Genomic DNA, 14,715 nt, shown 5'->3' with positions numbered 1-14,715 from the left:
TGTTGATGAGCTTGGAGAGCAGGTGTGTGGGTGAGACGGTGAGGTGAATGTAGGTCAAGGGGGGGGGAGAGCATCTGGAGCTCTCTGTAGAGAGTATCTACAGCAGCGTTTGGATCTGCTAGAAAAATACTGTCAGAAGTAGGCCCTGGAAGTAAACTTAAAAAAGACAAAACTCATGATCTTCCCAGAAGAAGCCCAGGTGTCAGGAAAGTAGACACCTATTTACTTTAGGTAACACCGCCCTAGAGCACACATGAAATTATGATTACCCAGCGCTGAAAATCAGTGCCTCGAGAAGCTTTGGTCCGGCGGTGAATGCGCTTAAAGAGAAAGCCCGCGGGGCTTTCTACGCAATAAAAAGAAAATTCTATAAAATAGGCATCCCAATTAAAATCTGGTCCAACATCTTCGACAGTGTCATCCTGCCCATTGCAGTATATGGAAGGGAAGTGTGGGGTCCACTCAGTCAGCAAAACTACACCAGATGAGACAAACATCCAATAGAAGCCCTGCATGCAGAATTCTGTCAAATTGCTAAATGTACAAAGAAAAACACCAACAAATGCATGCAGGGCAGAATTAGGCCGTTTCCCATGGATAATAAATAGCCAAAAAAGATCACTTAAATTCTGGATGCACCTTAAATCAAGTCCCCACCAGACATTGCAATTAAAAGCACTCAAAATCCAAGAGCTAAGAAAGAGTCCCCTCAGTCTGCTGGTTGTGAAACTAGCTAACCCCGTAACCACTGACACAGATGAGTTTCAGACTCGCACTGCTAACCAACCACCGACTAGAGTAAACCAAATCATCACACCATGCAAAAACTCATATCTGGAACATTGGCACACAGAAACCAAATCACAACACAAATCAGAACGTTATCGGGCCCTAAAAAGACAATACAAACCGGCTGACTGTCTGTCCCCTCTCAGAGACAGTCAGCGGAGACACGTCCTCACCAAGTACAGCCTCAGTGACCACAGTCTAGCCACTGAAAAGGGCGGACACGCAAAACATCTTGGCTACCAAAAGAGCAAAGAATATGCGGCAGGTGAGGCGGCGACAGAGACGCACTTCCTGCTAAATTGCGAGAAATTCCAAAAACCCCTAAGAGAAAAATACCGGGAGAAATTTTGAAAACAAGATTCCAGATTTTCTACTCCCGGATGAGAAAGAAAAATGGCCACTTATTTTAGGTGCACAAAGTGCACACCTTGCGGCACAATATGTCAGAATGCCATCGCCTGAGGGTTGGTGAGTGACCAAAACACTGTCAATTACTGTTCCAACTACTGTCAGTTTCTGTTCGGGTGCTGTTCTATGTTTCTGCCAGTTCTACCTATTCCTATTTCCCTTTTTCCTTTTTTTTTTTTGGTATTCTGTTGACCTGTTTTGCTGTTACCTGCTGTGGCAACGTTGTAATTAATAGTCATACCATGAAGCATTATGGAATTGAATGAATTGAGAGAAAGAGAGAGAGAGAGAGAGAGGGAGAGAGAGAGAGAGAGAGAGAGAGAGAGAGAGGGACTGGCTGCAGGCTATGGGTGCTGATTGGTCGAGCTGAAAACCCAGGTTATCTATCACCGTTGTGTTTCTAACGTTGTAGACAGCGACACACATAAAACACATTACCATTCGATACGTCCACTTGTATGCAACCCTGTCCAGCTTCCTCCTCCTCTAATTCGGGAATCGGTTTCTGGTTCATACATGTATGGTCGAATTACTCCTATATTACCACTCGAATAAGCTGATCTCCCCCACCCCTCGCGGGCGGGGGTGATCTGCATATTCATAGCTTCTGGGATTTAACGAGGGTGAAGAAGGAAGACGTGATTTTAAGGATTTTAACAAGATAATTGAGCTTATTTTTCAGAAAAAAAACACCCCCCCACATCAGACAATTTACGATATCAAACGGGGCATTTTATTTGTCTTAAATACGACCGGAAGGGGTCTTTAATACCGTGAAATGATATGTTAATTTCGTTGGGCCCAGAGTGTGTTTGTGTGCATTTGAGCGCGGGAACACCCACAGCCTTGTGCGATGTGTGTTAGAAATACTTTTATTTATCTGCACGTGTCCTACTATGTTTGTCATAGTCCCGTGTTTGTGTCTCCGCGCCAGGGTGTGTTTTTGTAAACGAGTCGGTGCTGTGGCCAGAATGAAATTACTAAGAGGTAATTACCGGGAATTAGATGAAAAATCGAGCGTTTGCTGCAACAACGTTGTCACACATGTTTGCTTTCACATTTTGCACGTTATGGGGATGGTAGCATTCATTAGTCTCAATGAGAAGCGGTACAGGGGGGGGGGGACTAGAGACTTTTAAGGGACAAACATTTTTTTACCCTATTATTACAGAGCCGTAGCCAGGGAAACATTTAACTGAGGTCCAGAAGCATTAGAAGGGCAGGTTTATTTCACAGCTGTACATTTGTACTTAAGGGCACAGTGGTGCAGTGGTTAGCGCGGTCCCCTCACAGCAAGAAGGTCCCGGGTTCAAGCCCCCGGGGTCGTCCCGGGTCGTCCTCTGTGTGGAGTTTGCATGTTCTCCCCGTGTCTGCGTGGGTTTCCTCCGGGTGCTCCGGTTTCCTCCCACAGCCCAAAGACATGTAGGTCAGGTGAACTGGCCGTACTACGTTGCCCCTAGGTATGAATGTGTGTGTGTGTGATGGCCTGGCGGCCTGTCCAGGGTGTCTCCCCGCCTGCCGCCCAATGACTGCTGGAATAGGCTCCAGTATCCCCACGACCCCGACAGCAGGATAAGCGGTTCGGATAATGGATGGATATTTATATATATATTTTTTTTTACCAGGGAATTTTGAGGTTCAGACATGTAAATTTCCACATTCTGGTGACTTTTTAATGCATGTGAATCATGTAACCTACGGACAATAGGTAAAAAAAAAAATCCAAAAACGTTTGTATACAATGAATCATCGTATTTTGAGAAATGCAATATCGTTACATATGGATTTTTTTGTCTCAGACTGGTTTGCATCATCATGCAAAATAAATCGATATACTAATAATTTTAACCGATTAACAGTCGACAGGGAAACTTAACATCCTGGCATTGATTCAGCCGCGCTGACAAAAGGATAATGTGAATGTCTGACATTTCACTGGAAAAAAAAACCCTGCGACTGCTCTGGTATTAATCTATACGCTCAATATGGGGATGAATATAGTTACCAGTTCCTTGTGTGCCTTTCCACTAATAATTGGAATAATAGCCCAGTCTGAATAAAATTGCGCTAAACTAACCACCTCAATCGGAGCAGAAGTAATTTTCAGTCGGGCTGGGAGGGGTGGCGTAAACCTTTGATAGCCAGTTCAGCGGGAAAATATGGGCGCCTGATAACCATGGAAACGCTTAATACGATGGTTTCTCTCTGGTGGGAATTAATATATTCTTTCTGCGCATGTTTGCCCCACGTTGGGGCAACATTAGGTGACGTGAATGAGTTTGTTCCTGTACTAAGAAAAAAAAACAGACTGATGACACGCTGCCACCCAACCAACTGACCGACCAGCTCGCCCATCCATCTATGATCCAAACTGCTTATGCTGCTTTCAGGGTCGCGGGGATGCTGGAGCCTATCCCAGCAGTCATTGGGTGGCAGGCGGGGAGACACCCTGGACAGGCCGCCAGGCCATCACAGTGCCATTCATGAGGCCGACTGGCTCATTCATGGCCAAATACCGCTTCTTCTTGTCTTGATGCGTGCTCAGTAATCCAGTTAAGGAAATAATTCAGCTTTGTGTGCGGATGAACTAATTCCAACTTTCTGGGATCACTTTTTATTGATTTCATCGATAGTTATGTGAACCGTAGCTTTTAAACCGTTCTTAATTTTTCTTTCATCATCACATGTTGAGGTGAAAACTTGACGGAAGCTTGTGTTTCACGCCCTGTCAGGCGGCACAGATCCAATGAAGTAGCTGCTGATGTTTAACCAGCTTGCACATTCTGTTGTCGCTGTCTGTGAATATGTGAGGACACATTGCTAGTTTGCTTGTTTTGGTCGCATTAGCCATTAGCCTAGATGTGTCGGCAGTGGGGTTTATAACCATGTCAAAACACTTGTTCTCAAAATAAAATCATGTTCATTCACACACATCTACTACTACTACTACTACTACTACTTTTGGCTGCTCCTGTTAGGGGGCGCCACAGCGGATCATCCGTTTCCATCTCTTCCTGTTCTCTGCATCTTCCTCTGTCACACCAGCCACCTGCATGTCCTCCCTCACCACATCCATAAACCTCCTCTTTGGCCTTCCTCTTCTCCTCTTCCCTGGCAGCTCCATACTCAGCATCCTTCTCCCAATATACCCAGCACCTCTCCTCCACACATGTCCAAGCCATCTCAATCTTGCCTGCCAGTCTGAGAGGGAACAAAATTACCGAGGTCCAGAGTTCTCGATGGCCTCATGACTAGCTACGGCGGAGCCCTATTTAGATGACTCCTTAATGATGCGCTTTCCACCACTGTACCAATCACCTTTTTCCTCCTTGTATTACGTATTGCACTTTAGACTGTTCCCTATTAAAGGTAATGAGAACTTTTTTTTGCGCCTATTAAGTGTTTAGACAGACGGAAGGCAGGTTGATTAAACAGTTCCCCTACATGATCTCAGAAGCACAACATGGACTTAGACTAAGACATGGATTAGTAATTGCAATTAGATGTATAAATTCTAATCATCACCAACATCCTAGAAGGAATGAGATAATTCGCTCTGCCTCTCTGTAAACCTCTAAACTAGCCTTCCTCATCAGCATTTAACACGTTTCTTTTTGTCGGCTGCACATTCTTTCTCCATCCCCGTTTCCAGGACTGAAAATGAAGGGTTTCTTGAACATTCTCATTTCCACGCCTGTGGAGTGTAATTTTCTCTTTACATTATATGTGTTCCAGTCCCAGTCAGTCAGCATGGAGGAAGGACAGGTCCAATTATGTAGAATTGGATGGAGCCTCTGATTATTGAGCTCGTGATTTCAGGTTTCATGCTTGTTCTGTGTTTATTGTCATTAAAGGGATGGTTCGGTTTCTGGGATTTGTGTTATACACCGATCAGCCAAAACATTAAAACCGCATGCCTAATATTGCGTAGGTCCCCCCTCGTGCTGCCAAAACAGCTCTGACCCATCGAGGCATAGACTCCACAAGGTCTCCGAAGGTGTCCTCTGGTATCTGACAGCAAAACATTAGCATCAGAATCTTTAAGTCAGGTAAGTTGCGAGGTGGAGCCTCCATGGATCGGACTTGTTTTCCCAGCATATCCCACAGATGCTCAGTCGGATTGAGATCCGGGGAATTTGGAAGCTAAGGCAACACCCTGAACTCTTGGTCATGTTCCTCAAACCAGTCCTGAGCAATTTTTGCAGTGTGGCAGGCAGCATTATCCTGCGGAAAGAGGCCACTGCCATCGGGAGTACCGTTGCCACGAAGGGGTTTACTTGGTCTGCAATGATGTTTAGGTATTTGGTACGTGTCAAATTGACGTCCACATGAATGCCAGGACCCAAGGTTCACCAGCAGAACATTGCCCAGAGCATCACACTGCCTCCATCGGCTTGCCTTCTTCCCACAGTGCATCCTGGTGCCATCTCTTCCCCAGGTAAATGACGCACATGCGTCCAACCGTTTACATGATGTAAAAGAAAGTGTGATTCATCAGACCAGGCCACCTTCTTCCATTGCTCCTTGGTCCAGTTCTGGTGCTCACATGCCCATTGTAGACACTTTTGGCGGTGGACAGGGGTCATCACGGGCACTCTAACCAGTCTGCTGCTACACAGCCCCCATACACAGCAAGCTGTGATGCACTGTGTTCTGACACCTGTCTATCATAGCCAGCATTAACTTTTTCAGCAGTTTGTGCTACAGTAGCTCTTCTGGGGGATTGGACCAGATGAGCTAATATTTGCTCCCCACACGCATCAGTTAGCCTTGGGTGCCCATGACCCTGTCGCTGGCTTACCGGCTGTCCTTCACTGGACTGCTTTTGGAAGGTACTGACCACTGCATACCAGGAATGCCCCGCAACACCTGCTGTTTTGGAGATGCTCTGACCCACTCATCTAGCCATCACAATTTGGCCCTTGTCAAAGTTGCTTAGATCTGCTTGTCCATTTTTCCTGCTTCCAACACATCAACTTCAAGAACTGACTGTTCACTTGCTGCCTAATATATCCCACCCCTTGACAGGGGGCACTGAAACAAGATAATGTTATTCACTTACCTGTCAGTGGTTTTAATGTTTTGGCTGATCGGTGTATGTCCTACTTAGTATCTACAGTCAGTGAAACTCATGGATACCTTCTTTTTTTTATCTCTGTGTTTGCAGTTTGAAGTATCCCAGTAGACATCCAGCAGTTGAGTTAAGCTAGGCTAAACTCCCCATTCAACGTACCTTCGGACTGCATGCACTGCAGTAGAAAAGGCATTCATGAGTTTATCAGACTTAATGTAAATAGGACAAATAGTGAAAACCCTGCAAGCCGAACTATCCCTTTACATTGCTGTTGCAGCTGTGTGCCCAGTGGTCAGAACAGCATCATCATAACATCCCCGCCCCCTACCGCCAACACTACCGTATTCATTTCCCCACCACTATCCTCATCATTGTTAGTGGCTCCCCTGTTGGAATCAATACAAACAGTATCGAGTCATAAACCATCCTGGTATCGCAAGGTAATACAAGATAAGAAACGCACCCATCCAGAGAAGTGTACTTCTGCTCACAAGACACGTAACGCTGGTAATTGACTTTGAATGGAAATCGGCTCACTTCCCCTGCGATTAGAGAGGAAGATATTCATTTTTGTCATCTGTACTTATGAGCGCCCATTCCTTGCAGGTACTTGAAAACTCATGGCAAGTGAGGCAGCAGCAGCAGCTGTTGTTTGTGACACGTCTTCACGGTTAATGAAAACAGGTAAACTCTGAATTATCAGTTCCACTACTGCATTATATTTATGACATTTGTGATGACGTTGATTCTTACTATTTTCCTTTTAAAGCGATAAAAACTCTGCTTCCGTTAACAGGTGTTGAAACGGAACCGAAAGGGATCTCTATCGCCTGTTTGTGACAACAGTTTTAACAGCTTTTGGGGGTGGCCGTGTCCTTAAAGTGAATGAAGCAGACTTGCACCGCCAGACGACTACGAAAATGTAAGTCATGGAAATGATACGTGATAGATGTATTTGTTACAATGGAAATATGTCTTTCTGCTGCCTACTTTGGGGACAGACCGGGAGCAGGGCAGTATCGGTGGCACAGCAGTGCTGCCTGTCAGTCAGACACTATTCAGATCATACTTATCCACTTAATAAGCTTGTGTTTGACTATGGCAGGGAGCTGCAGTACCCAGAGAAAACCCAGACAAACACAAGAAGAGCATGCAAATTCCGCACAGAAGGGACGGGATCAAACCAAGGTCTCTCTGTGAGGAAACAAATCGCGTCAGTTTTTACTAGCCAAGTTTGACGACATGCAAGGGATTTGACTTGGTACCTTGTTCTCAGTTACACTTAAAGTAAACAGATGTACGCAGCCAAAAGAAGAGTAGATAAAGCTGGGCAGCAAAGACAGAATAACATCAGTATAAAAAGTAAAATTGTAGCATCCGGGTAGCGTAGCGGTCTAGCTCGTTGCCTGCAAACATGGGGATCGCCGATTCGAATCCCCGCGTTACCTCTGACTTGGTCGGGCATCCCTGCAGACACAATTGGCCGTGTCTGCGGGTGGGAAGCCAGATGTGGGTGTACATTCTGGTCGCTGCACGAGCGCCTCCTCTGGTCGGCCGGGGGCGCCTGTTCAGGGGGGAGGGGGAACTGGGGAGGGAATAGCGTGATCCTCCCATGCGCTACGTCCCCCTGGTGAAACCTCTTCACTGTCAGGTAAAAAGAAGCGGCTGGTGAATCCATAGGTATTGGAGGAGACATGTGATAGTCTGCGGCCCTCCCCGGATCAGCAGAGGGGATGGAGTAACGACCGGGACGGCTCGGAAGAGTGGGGTAATTGGCTGTGTACAGGTGGGGAGAAAATATCCCCCCCCCCCCCAAAAAGTAAAATTATATGAGTGCAGTTTCCAAGTATTGGAGGTGTAACAGTCTACAGAATAGGGGGTCATAAATTTGCTATGATGAGACGAGTTGCTATGAGGTATGAACCGTTTAGTACAGTAGTTAATGATATTGCACAGATCCTGTTGCAAAAATTACTTCACAAATTAGTTATTTCATTGGTAAGTGCAGGAATGCAAATTGGATGGAAGTTAATATAGGTATCCACCAACAGTGCAGGCCGCTAAGCCACTGTGTGCAAAAGTGTGAAACTGATAAATAAGAAATTAGATGACACACATTCCTGTGGCTTGCAATTACATTTGCAAAAATAATATCAGAGATAATTCACCGTTTTTGCAACTCTTTTTTTGGGTAAAATATACTCTGCTCTTTTTGTTGTGTGCAGCAGTTCCTGGCTTTAAAAACTGTAAACGCTGTTCTTGGACATCTCTCTACTGTTAAATAAGTGGCAGTATTGAAAGAAATAGTATTCTCCCCTGTGGTTACTGGGAGCTTTTAATTATTCATAGATTAATGGACTGTAAAAATGTGTGTGTCCCTAGATGGCTTCTTTGTGTCCTGTTACTCTAACAAGCTATTTTTCTTGAGCTGGGCAGTGGAAAATAGTCTCTTCATGTGAGTGGACATTTTGATCACTGGGGTTTATTTACTCTCCTATCAGTCTTTAGTGGGCATTTATGTTTGGCATTAAATATTTATGAAATCCCATTTTTATCTACAGTACAATTAATTGCCTCTGTTGACTCTCCGAAGAGATGGATTTAAATCAAGTCATTTCAGTGTAGTTGCTGTAATGTTACGTAGCAAAAAAACTTTTATTGAAGCCTTTCAGATATAAGGATACCAAATTTGAACAAGATAGCTACAGTAGAGTTGTAACACTGACTGCGTTTTCATGCACAGTTAAGTCGAGCTATGGTTATAGCTCAATCAGGCCTCGTAATTGGACTACTGTCGTTGTCCCAGTATACAAGAAGAATCGATTTATTGACGGAAGTGTGTCCGACCCGGTACTGTAGGTGGTGATATGCCCCCTTTCAGCTGGTTGCTAGCGACAAACAAGTCAGCAGGCCTGTAGCGGTAGGCCTGTCTGAGGCGCTTCCACCGAACACAGAGTTGCTCGGGGGTTCTTTTTAATCCCGCTCTGTCCGACTTTTCCGCCACTTTCTTAAATAGTTTGCCATTCCGCGTTCCCCTTCCATGCATGTACTTGAGGATATTTAACTCCTTTAGCTGACACAACATAAAGTTTGTCTCCTCGTCTGTCCAGAAATGCGTGGCTCTTGCTCTAGCAATCGCCATGTTGATACTGGTGATACTACCCTGTTCGACTTCCGGTTGACAGACCGCCGCGGGAACTATGGATCATGCCCAGAACGCCTAGGCCAGTTCGGGGCCGATTGAAGCGTGTACATGCCAGAGTAAATCGATCCCCAATCGCATTATCTAGGTGTGTTAGTCCGACTTCGAGAAATTCAATATGGTATGGTTTCAGGTGGACTAACACGTTTATATGTATTTTAAAAGTCCAGTTTTAGTCGCACTAACACAATAAACCGACTTTTTCTACCATCACGTAAACCCACTGAATGGCATTAAGGAGACAGTTGTTATGCAGTGTGTGGGCAGTGCGTGTGACTCACACCATGGGGCTGTTCACTTAAATGACTCCTCTCCCAAGGTTACAAATAACCTCTCACTGCCATGTTCAGGTAGCAAATGTTAATTTCCATGGCAATATTATAAAATACTCAAGAGGGTCCCCCTTAGATATAACTTGCCAAGTTGCTCCTGAAAATGACAGTTTTAATGTGCCAGAGGTCTTTTGCAGATTATGAAGTGCTCACAATCTTGTTGCAATAATGGCAGTCTTCATGCCATGCCAGCTAAAGCAGGTATCGGTTTTGTCTTTGCATGCAGTCACATCATCATCGTACAGCCACCTGGGCAAGTAAACACCAGGTGTTAGAAATCAAGAAGCAGGTGACTGGGATGAAACGTCAAATCCATTCATTAACTGTCTCTATGGCCACAAAGCAATATTATCTCAAGTGCTGGTGTGGGAAGATGACAGCACGAACTTAGGTTTGCGGCGGCCTCACCCAGTACCGTCCAAGCAGTGTCTGTCCACGTCCGTCCACGTCTTCCTTTGATGGCTGGGAGAGCTGGCGTTGGATCGGCTTGGAGAACTTGGTCCGCTGCATCCTGTGGGCAGAAAGGGACCACGGCCCTGCCCGGAGCTGCGCCCGAAGAGGAAACACCGAGGGCGGTCTGACAGGACATGGAAGCGGGGCGGGCTAAGCTAACTGCTAGCCTGTGTAGACTGGTAGTTCCAATGACACCGAGTGCGGTCTGGCGGCGGCCTCGCCTAGCGTTGACTGTGGTTTTGGTGTCGTCGTGTGGAGTGCGGGGAGGTGTGTCAAAGGTGTCTGGCTGGGAAAACTAGCGTTGGATCGGCTGGGGCAGCTTGGTCTGCTGTGTCCTGTGGGCCCAGGGACCACGGCCTTGCCTGGAGCTGCGCCCGAGGAGGAAACACCGAGGGCGGTCTGACAGGAAGCGGAAGCGGGGCAGGCTAAGCTAACTGCTAGCCCATGCAGACCGGCAGTTCCGATAGTCATCCTGGTGTTCGTTCTCTCGAACAGTGATTTTTTTTTTTTGTAGTTTGATATATGTGTTCTTGTAGTTTTTAGATATGTGTTTTTGTCTTTGTGTTGCACTGCTGTGGGCTGGGGGAAACAATAGTGTTCCTGATTCCTGCAGTACTGTAAATTGAAACAAAATGAACAGAGTTGAAACATACTCCAATTTATGACTTTGCTGCTTGGGTTTAAAACACGTAGAATACTCCAGTACATTCTTTGTTTTCTCTTATGTTTGGTCATGGAAGAACATTGACAGTATCCATCAGTAGCAAATACCCCTCTCTGCATGACTCTTTGTGCTGCATATTTCCATATACTCTATCCTTCTTTCCAGAGTGTATAGAACGTGAAAAGACATTACGTATAAGAGAGAGATTTTGACTGTATTATCATAAATTGAGAAAAGTTTTCCATTTCCCTGGCTTGTCTTTGCGTCCTGGAAACCAGGATATAAATTCGTTGAGGGGCATCTCTTGGCCTTTATGATACCTGTAGCAAATTCTCCAAGGAGATGGCATGCATTTATTTCCTCCGGGGACTGAAATAAAATCCAATTATCTACTGTGAGCTCTCTCCGCTGGCACCTCACTAAGCTGCTCAAAAAGTCATTCAGCTTTCTTTTTCCTCCATTTTTGATATTCTCTGCCTCTTTCTCACACATATATACACAAGCATTAAGTAGGTGTCCCAGCAGGTCCACTTGTCTGCCACATCCAAGAAAACCGTCTTGAAATTTGAGCCTATGCAATCTCTCCAACACTGTGCCTTGTGTTATTTGAATTAAATATAATCGTAACTCTTCACAGAGATATGTTGCACTGGTAATGATTAGACCCCCCCCCCTTTTTCTCCCAATTGAACTTGAGCAATTACCCCGCTCTTCCGAGCCGTCCCGGTCGCTGCTCCACCCCCTCTGCCGAGCCGGGGAGGGCTGCAGACTACCACATGCCTCCTCCGATACATGTGGAGTCAACAGCTGCTTCTTTTCACCTGACAGTGAGGAGTTTCGCCAGGCGGACATAGTGAGTGGGAGGATCATGCTATTCCCCCCAGTTCCCCCTCCCCCCTGAACAGGCGTCCCGACCGACCGGAGGAGGTGCTAGTGCAGCAACCTGGACACATACCCACATCCAGCTTCCCACCCGCAGACACACCCAATTGTGTCTGTAGGGACGCCTGACCAAGCTGGAGGTAACACGGGGATTTGAACCAGCGATCCCCGTGTTGGTAGGCAATGGAATAGACCGCCACGCTACCTGGACACCCCATGATGAGACCACTTCTAACTGTGTCTGTGAAATAGATGTCTGATGTTGACTCATGCTTGAGCTGGGATGGTCACTATGGAAGCTCAGAATTCACAAATTGTTCTTAAGGGGAATCTTTAAAATCATACTAATTTCAAGGAAAAAAATCTTGGAACTAGCATTAAACATTATAATCAAATGCTCTTGAGATATGCCGGTGGTTATTTTGCAGTACTGGGTGTCATGGTGACCCTTTATTTTACAATCCCCTAATTACCTGGTATTTACTAGGAAACTAGATGGTAACAAAATATAGTTGTGTGGAAAGTACCAGAAGAAGTTGCTAGTAAGTACTAAGTTACTCCTTAATCTTCATCATCATCATCATCAGTTCCGTAACCTATGGAGGTCGTAGGAGCACAGCTGATGCCTCAACAAGTCTCTTTCAGCATTTATGGTGATTGAGTTTGTTTGAGTCATCATTGTGTTTCAGTAGGGGAGTACCTGGTGGTCCCTATCTCCTCTCCAGGTATGGGTGGCCGTTGGTTCACAGAGGAACTCATCTGCCCTTTGACAGGTTTTGTTTTTAGTCCTGCTGGGTGTCCACACACCCTCCTCACAACAACCCAGGGGTTGGAAGTGGGGGGTGCCGGTTTAGTCGCCGACGACCCGACGGTTGCAGTTTCACGTCATACCCAGTACCTTAGTAAGTGCGTGGAAACCTACCAGGAAACTACATGGTAGTGAAATCTACGTATTAGTTAAGTATAAGAAAAGAATAGTAAGCAACGGTGTCTCTGTGTTAGAGGCTGTTGGGGCCTGGCTCCAGCATATGTTGCCATTGAATGACATGATCAGTAATTCAGTGTAACAAGTAATGTATTTTTTTTCTTCTTATCTGACATTGTTGCACGTTTTTACATATGACAGTGGTAGCACTGACATTCCACATGTCTTTGAACCTCTTCTGTAAGGGTCAGTACTTGTCCTAGCAGTCTCCTAGCCGTACTTCTCCTAGCTGTCTGCTAGCAATACTTCTCCTAGCAGTACTTCTCCTAGTACTCTCCTTCTAGCAGTCTCCTAGCAGTCTCCTGGCAGTACTTACCCTAACAGTCTCCAAGCAATACTTCTCCTAGCAGTACTTCTCCTAGTACTCTCCTTCTAGCAGTCTCCTAGCAGTACTTCTCCTAGCAGTACTTCTCCTAGCAGTACTTCTCCTAGCAGTACTTCTCCTAGCAGTCTCCTTCTAGCAGTCTCCTAGCAGTCTCCTAGCAGTACTTCTCCTAGCAGTACTTCTCCTAGCAGTCTCCTTCTAGCAGTCTCCTAGCAGTCTCCTAGTAGTACTTCTCCTAGCAGTCTCCTAGTAGTACTTCTCCTTGCAGTCTCCTAGCAGTACTTCTCCTAGCAGTCTCCTTCTAGCAGTCTCCTAGCAGTCTCCTAGTAGTACTTCTCCTTGCAGTCTCCTAGCAGTACTTCTCTTAGCAGTCTCCTAGCAGTACTTCTCCTAGCAGTCTTCTAGCAGTACTTCTCCTAGCAGTCTCCTTCTAGCAGTCTCCTAGCAGTCTCCTAGTAGTACTTCTCCTTGCAGTCTCCTAGCAGTACTTCTCCTAGCAGTCTCCTTCTAGCAGTCTCCTAGCAGTCTCCTAGTAGTACTTCTCCTTGCAGTCTCCTAGCAGTATTTCTCTTAGCAGTCTCCTAGCAGTAATTCTCCTAGCAGTCTTCTAGCAGTACTTCTCCTAGCAGTCTCCTTCTAGCAGTCTCCTAGCAGTCTCCTAGTAGTACTTCTCCTTGCAGTCTCCTAGCAGTCTTCATTTGGTGAGCACAGAGCTGGCCTGTCAGTGTCGGTTTAACCGAGTGAGCAGTTGAAAACACTGTGCATTTTCAACACGCTTTCAATACTAAGCTCTGGGGCACGATCATGTTGGCCCCATGCTGACAGCAGCCAATAAAAAAAGAATGAATGGCATACGTCAAGCCATTTAGTAAATGTCGTTTACAGTATTGGCGTTGCTACGCAGCTACACACAACACCGTTGGACACCATGGGGCAACAAGATAAATGCACTTGCTATGCCATCAGTTGAAAATGGATTCATTCATGGATTGGTAGACTGAAAAGTTATTGACAAGTTTGCACAGATGAAAGATCCTTGTGCATCTTTTCTTCTCAAGCAATGAATGGGCGGCACGGTGGCCCAGTCAGTGGTTAGTGCTGTTGCCTCACAGCAAGAAGGTACTGGGTTCGAACCCCAGGCCACCCCAGGTCCTTTCTGTGTGGAGTATGCATGTTCTCCCCATGTATACGTGGGTTTCCTCCAGGCGCTCCGGTTTCCTCCCACCATCAAAAAAGACATGTATGTTAGAGTTAATACTCCTGTCTGTGCCCCTGAGCAAGGCAATGGAAAGAAGAACTGGAGTTGGTCCCCGGGCACTGCAGCTGCCCACTGCTCCTAGCTACACAGCAAGGATGGGTTAAATACAGAGAGTAAATTTCATTTGTACGTATGTACAAAGTGACTAATAAAGAGTATTATTTTCTTTTTTGCCCCCTTTTTCTCCCAGTTATACTTGGCCAATTACCCCACACTTTTGAGCCATCCCGCTCGCTGCTCCACCCCCTCTGCCAATCCGCAGAGGGGGCGCAGACCACCACATGCCTCCTCCGATACATGTGGAGTCTCCAGCCCCTTCTTTTCACCTGAAAGTGAGGCGTTT

Source organism: Lampris incognitus, chromosome 14 (assembly GCF_029633865.1).
Source record: "Lampris incognitus isolate fLamInc1 chromosome 14, fLamInc1.hap2, whole genome shotgun sequence".
Classification (NCBI taxonomy): Eukaryota; Metazoa; Chordata; class Actinopteri; order Lampriformes; family Lampridae; genus Lampris; species Lampris incognitus.
This window is presented reverse-complemented; position numbering follows the sequence as displayed.